At 37.5% G+C, this 12,703-nt stretch overlaps 1 protein-coding gene across 8 annotated transcripts in view; it reads right to left on the bottom strand.

Annotated features, from left to right (window-relative positions):
• Nucleotides 1-12,703, bottom strand: part of Nepl16 (Neprilysin-like 16) — a 2,088,045-nt gene that overhangs the window by 1,341,465 nt on the left and 733,877 nt on the right. The window lies entirely within an intron of this gene.

Here is a 12,703-nt window from a genome sequence, read left to right as displayed (position 1 = left end):
TATGAGCCGTTTATTTTGAAAGTGGCATAAGTCATTTCCAACTCATGGTCTTAAATGCATTGTTATTTTCGAACGAATGCATATATAGATGGTTCTACAATTATAAAATAATAATAAGAAATGCATCTTTTTGATATTTGACTCTAACAAACTGGAGGCGAGGAGAGATACAAACAAATTATCACTGAACCTAAACAACATGAAATGACTTATGCCACTTTCAAAATAAACGGCTCATATAATAATAGAATTAGTAGAAATTGAATTCAATATGTTAATGAATACAGTTAGTTACTATTAAGGGAGGAAAGAACATAGAAAAAGGGAGTCCGAAACATCAAATGTGTTAGAGTGGGAGTTGTAATTCTGACACAAACAGCGAAAGGGCTCATTTAATTAAAAATTTGTTCTACAATGTTTTAGATAGAGAGGTTTAAAATGTCTTCAAGGCAGGGAAGGGACATTAAAGTTTACTTCGCTCAACAGAAATGAGCTATAGACCGAACCATTTAGTAATTTAATCATAAATACAATTCCGAGTATTTCCCTACGACTGACAATGGTGGGAAGATTAATAAGTTTCAGGCGATTAGTATAAGGTGGCAGATTATACGTAGAATCCCAATGGAAATCTCTTAACCCGTTTTGCCTTTTCAAACTGAAATTACTCCTACTTCGGCCACTACAAACCCCCCCCCCTCCCCCCCCCCCCCCACTCTGTATTGCAAGAGTATTCTGTTGCGCATATTTTGGAAATCAATCCGATCGGATCATTACTTTAGGAGTTATTGAGGTTTTAGTGAGAATAGTACGCGGATGTGTTAATAGGTCCGTATGGACCTTGTACTGAATTTCACTAATAAATGCATGTTTTTGGGCATCATTATAATTTTTTTATTGTTTCAACACATAATTTGCTTGTTCTGAACACAAAGACCTAAACTCAAAGACATTAGGGATGATGATAAAAACAAAAAATTCTAAGAAAAATTCGAAGACATGAACTCTATTGCTTTCAAGGAAAGACACCATGTTCTAATTTCATACTACTAGCAATAAACCAGTTCTTAGAATTTTTTGTTTTTATCATCATCCCTAATGTCTTTGAGTTCAAGTAGACGTACGAAAGATTATAAAAGAAGTTGTAGTTTCGTAAACCAAATCAGTCAAAGTTTAGACAGCGTAGAGTAAAATCGTGTGTGATAGAAACAAAAATATAAATATGGCAGATGCAAGTAATTTGGACGTTGCTGAAATGGTTGTACGCCGTAGTAGACGTTACCAGCAAATGACTGCGGATGAAAGGCGTGCAGTTGATAGTAGATTTGCTGATTTTATGGACAAAGACATGGATGAAGAAATTCATATTGCTGCAATTGATAATTATGAAGTTGAGGATGATAAAGATCGCACATACCAACCTGCTGAAGAGTCAGATGCCGAAACTGAAGGATATGTCGAGCTAAATGAAGATACTAATGATGAAAATGATGAAGGGGAAGAAAATGATGGACAGGAAACGAATGAAAATTACTATATTGGTAAAGATGGCACCCAATGGTGGTTATGCGACTCACAGAGTTATTATCCTGTGAAGGGAATAATATATTCTGGAAAACGGCCAAACCAACAACGGGAGATAAACCAAGGGCAGAACATAGTGCAGGATCTTGTGGAAAAATATTTAGATACTGACCGTACTATATACGCGGATAATTTCTTTACCACTCTTGACTTGGCGCGTATTTTGATGAGGAGGAAGACCGCATATGTTGGTACAGTGCGCTACAACAAAACATTCATTCCATAGGAGTTCAAGAAGAACCCGAAGCACACCACCAATAGTACATTATTTGGGTTCAACGAAGGGGATATAGCGTTATGCTCATACGCGCCGAAAAAAAATTAAGTGGTGAACGAGCTCTCCACAATGCACTACCCCTGCCGCGTTGACGAGCAAACCGAGAATCGGAAGCCCTATGCCATATTAGATTACAACGCCAACAAATGCGGCGTCGATACCATGGATCAAATGCTAGGCACTTACAGCTGCAAAAGAGCAACACAACAATGGCCGTTGGCCATGTTTTATAATATGCTGGACGTCGCTGCATTGGCTGCTTTTATGATTTACAACGAAATGAAGCCTATAAAAAGGAGTGACAGACGGCGGTCGTTCTTGTTACTGCTAACGAAACAATTGGCCACACCAAATATCGAAGAACGTGCCCTGAACAACCATATAACCTCATATCCAAGGATACGCAATGCGATGGAGCATTCGATGTCAGGGTAAGAAAAACATCTTCAAATTCAAGAATAGAATATATATTTATTTGTTTTTTTATTTTTCTTTTCATTTCAGGTATTACCAAGACCGATGGAAGGCAATGCACCGTCGTTTGCGGCTAGGTCAAGTAGACCGTTATGTCGCCTTTGCCGTTCTGAGTACCGGCGGCAGCGGAAAACGCGGGCATACTGCTTCGGCTGCGGCAACGCTGTTTGCGGAGAACATAGCACACTTTTACATCGCTGCAACACTTGCGCACAGGGCGGGGGCAAAGAAGTACACGCTCAGCAAAAATAATTTTTAAACTTTTTTATAATAGTCTTAAGAAAATTCAAGAAAAAAAATAAAAAATTTTAAAAATTGAGAAAATTATTTTTGTATGTAGAATTTAGTTATAAACAATAAAAAAAAAATCAAAATAAAATTTTTTTTTATAAAAAAAACATGATTTACAAAAGCTCAGGTTCCAAATTATTGCACCATATTCTAATATTGGCCTGACTAATGTTGTATAAAGAGCTTTAGTAACGTACGGGTCACTAAATTATTTAGACCATCGCTTTAAAAACGCCAGAACACCTCTAGTCTTATTAACAGCTGCAGTAATATGAAGGTAGAAGTTAAGTATATTGTCCATATTAACACCAAGGCCTATAAAGCTGTATACCTGTTCAAGATTATAATTGTTAAGAGAGCAGGAAGATGGATGAAGTAATCTACGAGAAAAGGACATAAATTTGCATTTTTTATGATCAAGTGGCACATATTTGATGGAGCACCAATTGTGCAATGCGTCCAGATCTGATTATAAAAGAGACCTTTCTTCGTTTGACGCATAGGATAAAAAAATTTTACATCATCAGCGTACATCAAAATTTTAGAAAATTTATTGTTGTATAAATATCGTTTATAAACAGCAAGAACAGAATTGGGCCAAGATGACTGCCCTGAGGAACTCCAGAAGTTACATCAATGACACCGGACACAGAATTTCTAAAGATAACTCTTTGAGTTCTATCGAGAAGATAGGACGATATCCATTGCGTGAGACCTGGTTGAAAGCCCAGAATATCCAGTTTATAAATAAGTAGCGAGTGACATACTTTGTCAAACGCTTTATTAAAATCTGTGTATACTACATCCGTGTGCATGTATTCACGAAACCCACTTGAGACATGAGTTGTGAATTCAAGCAGATAGGAATCATCCTAGACAGTAACCTCAACGTAGAGGAGAGGGCCAAGAAGGCCCCAGTGGCACTCTATGCATGTAAAAGAATATTGGGGTGTACGTGGGGCCTATCGCCCTCTCTATATCATTGAGTTTTTACAGCGATTGTAAGCCCTATTCCATACTATGGAGTTCTTGTTTGGTGGAAAGCCACACAAAAAACAACATACCTCAAAACTTAGAGGGAGTATGCATACTATCGATGCTTAGCATTATGGGAGCCCTGAAAACAACCCCCACGGCTGCACTGTATGCCATTCTGCACATTCCACCTGTAGACCTGGTAGTAAAGAACAAAGCATTAATGACCGCAACCAGGCTCGGTGCTTCGGGGTAGCTTGAGCGCCGACCATATCGCCATAGTAGTATAGCGTCATCAATCACAAGAACAGATTACCTGATTCCCTATCTGCGCTTCGAGGGAGATCTTAAGGCCACAAAAGAGGTGGACGGTTTGGCGCAAAGGTGCGCAAATGGCGGACGATGCGATACATGTGTACACCGATGGTTCCAAAGTAGTGGAAGGAGTAGGGTCTGCGGTATACTGTGCTGATCCGGAAATAAGCAGATCCTACAGGCTGCCGGATTACTGTAGCGTCTTTTAAACGGAAATATTAGCTGTAACCAAAGCAGTAGAAACCCTGGAAGAGAATAGCTTAAGCTGCAGCCGTGTTAACTTTTATACTGACAGTCAAGCAGCAATTAAGGCAATAATCTCGCATAGCACAGCATCTAAATACGTGTTAGAGTGTAAGCAGTCTCTGAAGACAATCGGGACAGGGAGAAGCATAAATCTATATTGGGCCCAAGACATATGGGAATAGATAGGAATGAAAAAGCGGATGAACTAGCTAAAAAGGGCGCATCCCTTGAAGCTTGCTTCGCAGACGTCCCAATTAGATTGGGCGAGATTAAGCGACTCGAGAGGTGCACATGATCAAACAAGCGGGAAATGCGTGGGTTCAAGCACGGGGCTGTAAAGTGTCGAAGATTATGTGTAGGTCTTACAACCTTAGACTAACACAGTTGCTTCTATCAGTAAAAAGAGAGGACTGTAGAATCATGGCGGGTATTCTGACTGGACACTGCCTTCTGGCATCACGTGCCTTTAAATTAGGCAGATGTAGGAAATGCGGGTTGGAGGAGGAAACAATCGAGCACGCTCTGTGCTCGTGCCTGCACTTTCCAGGCTAAGACTCCAGCTATTAGGAGTGATACAGCTATCAGATCTAGAAGCAGCAAGTGGCTTAAGTCCTACGAAGCTTCTAGTATTTGCCAAGAGGACGGAGTTATTTTATAACATAGGTCCTGGTTTTTGATAGGGTTTTTCAGTTTGAACATTAAAACAAACTTCTGGTAACACTACGGACTCAATCAGTCTATGTGAGGTCCTCATGGACCGGCCAGTTCAACCTAACCTAACCTAAGCAGATTGGTAATTGCAAAATCCGTGTTGGCAACTAGCAATTAATGTAGAGATCGGAAGTGTGAGTTGGCTGGTAAAAATAGCTTCAAATAATTTTGGAATAGCGGAAAGCTTAGCTGTGCCCCGATCGTTTTCAATGAGAAACCTACTCCCTTTCTTATGAAGAGGAATGAGAAAAAATTCTTTCCACGTTGACGGAAAGATGCCACACTTCAAAGATAGATTAAAAAGTTAGTTAAAGGCTTATAGATATAATCTGCGCATTTTATTAAAAAGCATGTGGGAATCCTATTAGGACGGCTTTTGGAAGATTCCTTCAAGGTCCTGAGATAAAATAAGACATCTTCATCGGAGATAGTTGGCGTAGTGATTAAGTTGTTAGAGTGAAGTTGATAGGGATAATTGTGTGACTGAGCAAAGCCATCTATGGAATAATTAGCTTTGAAAATTGTGCAAAGAAATTTGCAATATCTTGATTATCGTTGGATATAAAATCTCTGTATTTCACAACTGAAGGGAACCCCTTAACGTTGCGTTTGGAGTTTACGAAACCATGAAAAGGTTTTGGATTCCGGATAATATTCTTTTTCATCTTACAGATATAAGCTTTATTACACTTTTTATTGAGATCGAAATACTTCTGACGTAAAATCGAATACCGCAAGTAGTCTTTGCTTAAACCTGATTTCTTGTATAACTTAAAAGACCGGGTTTTTTATTTTTTAAAGCTTTAAGTTCTTTAGTAAACCATACTTGGGTTGGTTCGACATAGGCAAATTTACGTTTAGGAACATACTTTTCGAATAGGCTGTAAAAGGTATTATTAAAATGCGAGACGTTGGCTTCAATAAAAATACATAAAAACAAGTAAGAACGGGACTGTCTTCATACCTTTCATGAATGGGGCTGAACAATAATCTTATCCCGTCCGTAATCTCCGAATAATCGGATGTATAAGATAAGAAATATATAGTGAACAGATCTGCATTCCTTAACGATTTTTAAGATAAATATAAAATAAAAAATAGGTAGGTAATCTGTGTGAGGATGCAAAGCTTCACGTTTTTTGTGGTCTGCATGTAAAAACTATGACTACGAATCACGTATTTCAAAAATATATGACGTAAACGTAACTATTTGATGAAATTTGATGAATTTTGAAGCTTCTAGCCGTAAAAAAGGGGCAAAAATGAGAGTTTATATGAAGTATATAATATATATACCACCGATCTCTATGATTTTTTCAGACAACAATATATGCTATATACGTAAGCATTTTGTGAAATTTGAAGCTTCTAGCTGTTAAAACGGGGCAGAAATTGCGCAAAGTTTCTTATCTGAACAATCGGTTGTATGAGATATATACTATATATACAACCGATCTCTATGATTTTTTCAGACAACAATATATGCTATATACTTAACATTTGGTGAAATTTGAAGCTTCTAGCTGTTAAAATGGGGTAGAAATTGCGAAAAGTTTCTTATCTGAACAATCGGTTGTATGAGATATATACTATATATACAACCGATCTCTATGATTTTTTCAGACAACAATATATGCTATATACGTAAGCAATCGGTGAAATTTGAAGCTTATAGCTGTTAAAATGGTGTAGAAATTGCGAAAAGTTTCTTATCTGAACAATCGGTTGTATGAGATATATACTATATATACAACCGATCTCTATGATTTTTTCAGACAACAATATATGCTATATACCTAAGCAATCGGTGAAATTTGAAGTTTATAGCTGTTAAAATGGGGTAGAAATTGCGAAAAGTTTCTTATCTGAACAATCGGTTGTATGAGATATATACTATATATACAACCGATCTCTATGATTTTTTCAGACAACAATATATGCTATATACGTAAGTATTCGGTGAAATTTGAAGCTTCTAGCTGTTAAAATGGGGCTAAAATTTGCGAAAATATATATATATATATACTATATATATATACTATATATACCACCAAATATATACTATATATACCACCGATCTTTATGATTTTTTCAGACAACAATATATGCTATATACCTAAGCATTCGTTGAAATTTGAAGCCTCTAGCTCTTAAAAAGGGGCAGTAATTACGAAAAGTTCCTTATCTGAACAATCGGTTGTGGGGGATATATACTATATATACGACCGATCTCATCAATTTTTTCAGGCAACAATATGTGCAATATACGAAAGTATATGGTGAAGTTTGAAGCTTCAATCTGTTAAATTGGGTAAGATATTACAAAAATCCTCTTTTTCTGAAAAATCGGTTGTATGGAGGATATATGCTATAGTGGTCCGATCCGGTCGGTTCCGACAAATGTCTAATCGGACACCCAAATACACCCGCTCACCAAATTTTATCAAGATATCTCAAAAATTGAGGGACTAGTTTGCATACAAACAGACAGACGGACATGGCTAAATCAACTCAGCTCTTCAACCTGATTATTTCGGTATACTTAATGGTGGGTCTATCTATTTTCCTTTAAGGACTTACAATTTTCGGTTTCGTGACGAAATTAATATACCATTTCATTTTCATGAAAGGTATAAAAAAAAACCACGTTAGTTTAGATAGTTCTCGGTTTAAATTTTTAAAATTGGCTTTGGCAAAGTTAAAGTCAAACTCAAAGTATGAAGCACACAGATTAGTACCGCAATCTTTAACGTTTTTTATAATTTCGTAAAATACCTCTACAGAAGGATGGTAAGCGTCTTCTGGTAAGACCAAAAGACCACAAAGGCTCAAAGAAAACTTAGATGTGTCGTAAACGTATACTAAATCTTAAATTCTTCCAAAGTTGTTAGGGATAAGATTAATCTGGTTAAGGCAGAAATTTGTCATATCGTCCTGAAAATCGTTGTGCCCAACTTTGGATGAATCTGGTACTATGCTTCCATCAAAGATACTCCAAGAAATATGAGGAAGATTGAAGTCCCCCAAGACTATTATAGAATCACAGGGTTTCAACATTAAATTAATAGTTTCAAGCAGAGTGGTGAGTTGCATGTAAACTGAAATATCAGATGAGGCCGGAATATAACAGACAGCTAAGTATGTATGATTATTTCCTAACTGGATGCGGATACATTTTAGCTCAATCGATTCAATAAAAGGAACAACTACTTCTTCGGACGTTAATGTAGAATGTACGACGAGTAGCACACCACCTCCGATTTCGTATAGGCGATCATTTCTGAATACTTGGTAATCGCTAGAAAAACATTCAGAATCGAAAACGTTTGGCTTGAACCACGTTTCTGTAAAGGAAATAACTTTACAGTCACAATGAAACGTTTTCAAATAAAGTTCGGTTAGTTTTGTATTGAGGCAACTTACATTCTGGTAGTAACAGGGCCGGATCAAGAGAATTTGGGGCCCTCGGCGAGTTATTATTTGCGGCACCTTTCTCCCGTATTTATAGAAAGAAATTGGAGATCAGAAATATTAAATTCAAACTTCCCTGCAGTCAAAAGCCAAAGTAGTCAGCGAACATTCTAGTTCATTGACTAGAATTTTGTGGCGCTATTCATACTAGTTAGTGTATGAGTAGTTAACTGACTAGAATTGTGTGGCGGTCATCATACTAGTCAGCTTTTGAGTAGTTCATTAACTATAATTTTGTGGTGTGATTCATACTAGTTAGTGTATGAGTAGTTAACTGACTAGAATTTTGTGGCGTTCATCATACTAATCAGCTTTTGAGTAGTTCATTGAATATAGTTTTTTGTTGTGGTTCATACTAGTTAGTGTATGAGTAGTTAACTGACTAGAATTTCATGGCATTCATCATACTAGTCAGTTTTAGAATAGTTTATTGACTATAACTTTGTGATGTTATTCATACTAGTTAGTAGTTGAATGATTTAATCGACTAGAATTCCCAAACGTCCCAGACGGAATACCTATGCCGATGCCAAAACACCTTGACCATGAGGGCATCTGCAGCCTCGCACATTTTTTCTACTTATCGTTAAAAGCACTTGCCATTCCAAAATAACGGAGAATGGCAAGGATAAACCCCCTACCAAAAACCGGAAACCCAACGAGTATCTACCGATATTATCCTTTCAGTCAGTAACTCATTTAAACGAAATTCTTCGGTTATCCAGACTTCCGTAAAGTGCATATCACTACTGAACTCCATTAGCACTCATCATAGGACGGTGCTGGTGCTGCTTGGCCTGTCAACCATGACTGGCTCATTCAAAAGCTTTTGATATGGTCAACCACGGCACGTTAATGAAAGACCTAGAAGGGTCTCCCCTTCCCCAAGTCTGATCGGCAAGCATCGGTGCAATTCAGGAAAGTAACATCAAACCAGAGAATTATTATACAAGGGGTGCCACTTTTGATTAACTTCTTCAAATATCACCACCAGTAGGAGTCACTATCGCTTCCTACGCCGATGACTGCAAAATAATGGCCACAGGTCCAGGCGCACAGATCGATGAGCTTTGTAACAGAATAAGCTACCTCCCTGATCTCTCCAGTTTTTCGCCTCGCGAAACCTGGCATTGTCACCGACTTAACCCTCCGCGACCTTCTTTACAACATGGACGTACCAAATATCGACCATTGTGAACATCCACGTCGATGGCACTACGCTACCCAGTGTCTTATACCCTAAAATCTTGGGAATGACGTCTTGCCGGCAAGACTTGGGGTAAAGACAAAAAACGCCTTTTCACTTACAAAGCAAGTGGCCGGCATGATATGGTCGCCAAGGTTAAATAAAGGTTACTCACTGGAAGAAAATACAGGCCTTCCAAAATTCTGCCCTCAGAATCGCTATGGGCTGTCTTCCTATGTCCCCAGAACACCTTCTATACTATGAGTTGAGAGTACTCCCCATTAGGGAGAGAAATAAAATGCTAACCAAACAGTTTCTCTTAAATAACCACAAACTGGCCATCCAAACCAAAATCTGATTAATGAGACTACACCGCCCAGTGGCTACAAAAGGCCATATCCGTAAGCCTTATAAGGAAATGCGGCACCCGAGAATACAGTCGTATGATGCCAAAAAGCACAAGCAGTTCCTGGATGATATCCACAAACAGGCGTCGGACCTCTATGCCAGGAGTTGCCCGGCGAATCCGGTACTCGAACAAAAGTACTCAGAACTAGCAGAGGAACGCGCTATCCGTAGGAAAACGCGCATCACTCCAGCTCAACTTCGATCTGGATACTGTAACAGGTTAAACTCTTACCTACCCAGAATCAACCCCGACATACAAAATGTATGTCCTGCTTACAGTGCGTCCCTACATGACACCAACCATCTATTTAATTGTAGTGTGGAACCAACGGGTCTCATTATGGTCCACCCCTGTTGAAACAGCAAGTTTCCTTGGACTCTCGCAAAGTTTAGGAACGAAACTTCAAAATCAAGGAGAACTATAAAGGAGGAGTTACTATCATTTCTTATGCCGACAGCTGCATAATAATGGCAAAAGTCCGTGGCCCTCAATAGATAAATTAGTTTACAAAATGATTATCTATCTAATTTAATATCTCTCTAGTTCAATATACATCAACTTAATTGTAATGTGCACACAAAGGTATTACTATAAGGCCGCAAGACACCCTTAATACACGTCCTAAAATTTTGGAGAGGTATCAAAATACTTGTTTTGGAACGCGAATCCGAAGATAAAATCAAAGAGTTTGTGTCTATAGAAATTTATGTTATTTATTTTATTTTTTATGTATTGTTGTTTGTTTTATTTGCTCGATGCAATAGATTAATATAACATATCAATGTAAACAAATTATTATGAAAGGCGTCTATAACTCATTAAAATTTACAAATGTATAAGATGAACATACCATTAAATTTCAAGATCATAAAAATTTACCCGTTAATTTCAGCTTTAAAAAAAAAGAATTTATTTGAACATTATGATAATAGCAAGACTATATACTAATACTAAAATAAATGTACGATAAATGCCCTTCGTATCCACTGTCTAAAACAATTATTTAGGGCTCCATTCTATATGACGAATCGCCAGTATATTTGCACTATTGTAAACGATGGTAACATATCATTTGATAGTTGCTTTCGCCTTCCTGTTTGACATAAAGTAAGAAACGTAAAATCCGAAGAATACCATTGCTAGACGCAATCGTTTGGAGGTGAATCAATCGTTTGAACCATCGTTCGTAATACAGAATGAAGCTCTTAATTTCATTTTCTATTTTCCTTGTCATAACCTAACTCATGATGTTTCTCTATTGCAGCTATAGTTTCCCTCATCTCACGATTCCGTTTTTCCAGGGTATCCTTCATCCGAGTTTTGATCTTTGTCAGTGAAACATCATATTCTGCTTTAAGTCGATCATGTTCTCGCAACATATGTGTTTCTTATCTTCAGCGTAACGCTTAAAATTCACTGCTGTATGTTTTGCTGAATTGTATTTCTTTTCCCATGCTGTCAACGCCTTTCGGTGCGCTCGCTCCAAAGTTTGTACCTTATCTTTCCATTCACTCTCTATAGCATCGACATGTTTACTTTGCTCCTCCCATTGCATCATTACAGCTTTCATCGATTGACGCTCGGCTTCGATTTGCGTTTGCCGTTCTTCTAATTCTTTAGATAGTTGAACAGCATATTGATTTTTTGCTAATAATTCATCACCACATTTATGCAATATGGCAGTTTCAATCATCGTATGCGCTTCAGCATTTTTTTGTTTTGTACTTCTGCGATATGTTCACGTTCAGCTAGAATAGCTTGCTTTAATAGCTCCACTTTGGTTTGTCGCTGTTGTAGGACTTTACGCGCAAGTTCATATCCACGTTTCAAACAAATATTTTTCTCTTCAGTTTGATTTTTATTTGAAAACGTTTGATTTTGATAATTGTAGAGTCCGTTGAAAATTGGCTATTTTTTCGCCTGTTGAAGATTGGCTATTTCTTCTTTGCATGTATGTAAATGTCAGCGATGACAAAAGATCGTCGATAAACGAAACTATCGATTTTGATATAGCGATATATGCATGATGGAAATATAGAAGGTGACGCATTGCGCATGTAAACATTAGTTCAGCTGTTTTTTGTGGGCAATTATTACGTCATTTTCCTTTAGCTCTTGTTTTTTTTCTTTCTTTAATTCGCTTAAGTAGGCAACTGTGACAGAACGAAGCAATTTTGAACTTGTGAATGCGCAACCTGGGTAGGTTATTTGTGTGATATAAGTAAGCATTTCTAAACTTTACGCGCTGCCTTATATTACCCTAAACCATTAAGTTTTGGGTTCCCGTAAAAGTATACTGTTCAAAATTTTAAGAATACGACTGTGTGTAAATAAGTTCCAGTTCAGTGAAAAAAATTTCATGTTCAAAAATTTTTACAGAAATTTCATTTAAAAGGCGATTGTAATTTTTATGCATGAAAACAGTATAGATATATCGTCAATAAAAGTAAGGCGGACTTACATGCGCGACATGTAGCGGCAACGGCGCTACACTTTTTGGACTTTGTCCATAATAATACATGCAAAGAAGATTTTTCCGCGTAGTGTAGTGCAGCTAAATCTGTGCTTGTATTAAAGCAGCAAGACGTTTCATAGTTTAAAGGGCGAATTAATGGTGACTTATAGCCATAAAGCCATAACCAGATAAAACAGCTGAACTAATCTACCTTATGGAAATCAATGTAATCGATTAATGGTGCCATACCATAACGCTAACTATATTACATGGATTTGCACAAGGTAGGTGTGATCAGCTGTTTTATCT

The sequence above is a fragment of the Eurosta solidaginis genome, chromosome 1, assembly GCF_040869045.1.
Source record: "Eurosta solidaginis isolate ZX-2024a chromosome 1, ASM4086904v1, whole genome shotgun sequence".
Lineage (NCBI taxonomy): Eukaryota > Metazoa > Arthropoda > Insecta > Diptera > Tephritidae > Eurosta > Eurosta solidaginis.
Note: the sequence above shows the minus strand (reverse complement) of the source record. Positions and strands in the feature narration are given on the sequence as shown.